This window comes from Egretta garzetta, unplaced genomic scaffold, assembly GCF_000687185.1.
Source record: "Egretta garzetta isolate BGI_Z169 unplaced genomic scaffold, ASM68718v1 scaffold163, whole genome shotgun sequence".
Lineage (NCBI taxonomy): Eukaryota > Metazoa > Chordata > Aves > Pelecaniformes > Ardeidae > Egretta > Egretta garzetta.
In genome coordinates this window covers 1,851,379-1,855,764 of record NW_009259308.1, presented here as the reverse complement: position 1 = coordinate 1,855,764, position 4,386 = coordinate 1,851,379, and positions in this window count along the sequence as shown.

Sequence of the window (4,386 nt, the reverse complement as noted above, 5' to 3'; positions counted from 1 at the left end):
CGCCGCCAGCTCCCGGCCGCAGCTGAGGCACACAGGCCCGCTTGGCCACGCGAAAATGCCGGGGGGAAACACCCGTGCCGCAGCCCCGCCGCCAGGCGGCTGCAGCCCGGGGGTGACAGGGCCCGAGCGCCGAGCTGGCGGGAGAGGGTGCACGGGCGTTCATCGCCCTGAGGTAACTCCAGGCTTTCAGGGAAGGGGAAGGGACGGAGAGGGAAAAGGAAAGGAAGGAAAAGGCATTTTGACAGAACACGGACCCATGAACTTAAAAATACAGCACGAGGTGATAGGATGCGCAGTCATTTCGAACATCCATCCTGATTTCCATTCCTTCAGTGTGCGTTTCAACCATCTCTGGATTTACTCTAACATAGGAGACACATCACCCTTTGATGCTCCTGTTTTTCCCTCCTTCCTTCACTTCTTGTCAGTTCAAGTCGAAGCACAAATTGACAGGTAACGTCTATGTCAAGGGCCACAGTACAACTGAACTGAGTGTAGATCCTCAAGGTGCCCAAGAGCAGGGACAGCCTGCCCTCTCTGATGCACTTGCTCCAAAACATTAAAGGACTTCCCCTGTCCACGGGTCTTCTGTGGCATGATCTACCCGCACTTAATATTGAGTTGCCTTTTGTAAAGGAAGTGACTATCAGGAACATCAATATCCTCTTGATTTTTTTATCTTCCTAACCCTGTAATTAAAGACTCGCTAATTTATCGTATCGTGCTGCAGTACATGAAGATGTCAGGAATACACACAGGGGGCCACATGATCACAATGGAGAGGGGATATTTTTAATGACTAGAAAGCTTAGGCAGCATTTATTTGGGGCACAATAAGATTGACAAATAGCTGCTTTTCAGAACAATTCCCCTCTTTCCTGTTTTAGAAACCCACATAGCAGCAGTTTCCAGACCATGGCACGCGTACACAACTGCACGCTTTGAACCCCAAACCCTTGCCTGCATATGCAAAGGCCAACACAAAAGTGAGAGCCTGTGCAACCTTTCCCACCACCCACAGCAGCACCAAGCAGACTACCGCTGGGAACCACTGCTTCAGAAACCCCATCTGATGAAATCAGGACAAGTAATTCAAAAGTAAACAGCCTGACAGAATTATTCTGCCTAATTCAATTGCCTGTGATCCTCATTCTCTTCCTCCATCCTTCTCCACTCTGCCAAGGGGACGGCATGTCCTAAAAGGAGAGCTGAACCAAGGACTCTCTAGGTTGACAGATTCTCTGGATGGGTGGCTTGCACAGACCAGACACACCTGAAATATTGGCCAGAAATGTGACAAATAATGGCTCTAAGAAATTCCGCTGCAGCAGCTGAAGAAGTTACCTAGCCCAGACAATTTTCCCTCCACTGGACATCAGTGTCTCTCCAATGGAGAACACAGCCTGGAACACCCATGCACACCTCAGCCATTCCCCCTTGCAGATGACAGTGAAGGTGGGTTTGCACTACTAGGCAAGGCTTGGACCTCTGTGAGTCTTGGGCAAACCGATGCCCCCCACCTTCAGCATGACAGCGGTGACCAGATCTTACACTGCTACAGCTACACCCACCAGCTGGAGCCCAACTTCACTTCTGCAACAATACCAACAATACAGCCCAGGTCTCTCAAATACCCATTCTCCGCAGCCTGGAAGCGCCCACTACAGCTTCCTTGCTTCTTCCTGCACTTTGTGTTCAGTGCTACGTCATTATTTTTGTTCACACTATGTTTTCCAAAGTTAAAACAACCTCTTCCATTTGTATGATACCTCAAGAACGGACAAAAGAATTAAACGCTGTATGACATTTCTTCACAAAGCAGCCTAAGTTACAATGTCTTACTCTGCTAGGTTACCCTTGTAGAGAGAAGCCTGCAATGTAATAAAAATAGAACTACTCTGACACCTTCTGGTGAGAAACCCCGTAACAAACACTGCCCCTGTTCAACAGCAGCGATGCCTACACGGAAATTCTGCTCTGGATTTTGCCTCTAAGCATTAGCTGCAGAGGCATCACTAACCAAGAAAGGAGCCACTGTAAACCGTAAGCCTCTCATTCATACAATACCCTCTGACCAAAGGCCAAATTAAAAAGAATACTTTAAAACATACAATATACCCTCTGACCAAAGGCCAAATTAAAAAGAATTAAATACTTTAAAACATACAAAGAAAATATGTATTTTTATATGCACACCACCTCCATAATCATATCCGCCATTAACTGTTACTCTTAACCTGCTATTTTGTACCTTAATATTAAGAGATGTTTTACTTTTCCCAGCAGTGTCAAGTGGAATCGCAGGTTCCCTACGTGCCATCACTGCTGCAGACTGCATTCTGCCTGAATGAATAGAAATAATCAGCACCTTTTACCTGAATAATCAGCTAAAAAAACCCTACCTACCCACATCACTTACACTAGGCTCATTCTTAAACCTTCAAATTCGGACTAAGTAGAAATGCAGCTCCCTACTCCTATGGGAAGTGCAACACACAAGGAAAACAGCTTCTATCCATCGGGGCACCGGCACAGCCTCCAGGTGGGAAGTATCCTACTACACCTGGGGGGACTAGGAGGCAGGGTACCGCGCTACTGCATTACTACAGCTGAGTCGGCCTAATCCTCCTCTACCCTAGCAACTATTTTCAAAAGCACTTACTAAAATATTCGTTTGAAATCAGTAACTCCAGAAACACTCAATCTTCTTCCCTGGCAGAACAATCCATTTGATGCAATGGTTTTAAGGTTTAGAAGAAGAAGAAACAATTAAATGACTCAGTATAATAGCAAAACAACCTCACGTTTACATGTGCAGAGGAAACAGTACTGTGGTCCACCTACGTTAGAAGATGAAGCTCGAGAAGTTCACAAAAACAATTATATGACAAACTGCTCGAAAGAAATGAGGACTTAACTCAGTGATCCAGCATATTCCTTTAGTCCCGCATTTCATAACGAGACTTAAAGCCATAATATCTTAACATTATCCACCCCCACCAGAAATATACTTACTTAAATCCTGCCAAATTAATACTGTTGGGGAAAGTATGTAAATCCTTGTAGAGATGTGTATCTATTTATCATACATTAAAAAAATCATTCACTTGTAAGCTTAAATTATCACTTGAGTAGCAGTCCCCAATAAAATGAACATGGCATTAAAAGAGACCTTTCCATACCTGAAAAAGCCTGACATTGCAAACCTGAACCTTGAACTTAGAGTGGTCTCCTATCTACTAAGAAGTTAATTTAAAACACAGGAGATGCACTTCCACAGGGACCAACATGGTGCTGGACAAAGTCTTCCTTACATTACTTAACCGTGCATTAGAAAAACATTCCTTCCCTGTTCGACACGAAGACCTTGCTCTTTCATCATCAGCACTAACTGAGTTAGTTTCATAAGCCTCAATGTAGAGATCTTCTTTCCTTTTTTGTGATATGCGCTTGGTTATTGCTCCTATTCTGGTTTGTATTCTTGAAAACCACGCTAATTTCCTCCCCCAATGCCCTACAGTTTGCACAGCATTACTTGTTTCTAGGACATCACCTGTCTCAGAAGCGAGCCTCAGTTCCCAACTTAGAGAAATGATGAAACTACTACCCAGTGAGACCGTCCCAGTGCCTTTAATAAAAAAAAAACATCAATCTACGTGTAACTGGACAGATGCCGCCTGCCTTTCATCTGACACCAGTCTTTCCTATCATTAACTGCTAACCCCAAAGTGAGTGTGAGCATTAAATTTTAAAATGTAGAATATTGAAAAGGTTAGTATCTATACTCATTTACTTAGAAAAATTTCAATGTTTATTATTTATCTCACATTCTCTCAAATTAGAAACTAATAACATGCAACTGGGCAAAGAACCGTTCCCAATAGTCTCGTTAACTATGCTAGCTAGATTCGTAGCAGCATGAGCATGCATACTTCCAGGGGTATCCTGGGAAGAACACAAGGACGCTGCCCAGATGTGTAGGGATGGGATTAGGAAAGCTAAGGCACAGTTGGAGCTGAATTTGGCGAGGGCTGCAAAGAATAATAAGAAGAGCTTTTACAGATACGTTGGCCAGAAAAGGAAGATCAAAGAAAAGGTACCACCTCTAGTAAGTAAGATGGGAGAGCTGGTGACAACCAACATGGAGAAGACTGATGTGCTCAACAATCACCTCTCCTATGAAGAAACGCTGAGAAAATTGAGGTTGTTCAGCCTAGAGGAGAGAAGGCTCCAGGGAGACCTTATTGCAGCCTTTCAATATATAAAGAGGAAGACTTTTTACTAAGGCCTGTAGTGACAGGACAACAGGCAATAGCTTTAACCTGAAAGAACATAGATTTAAATTGAACACGAGGAAGAAATTTTTTACAGTGAGGGTGGTGAGAC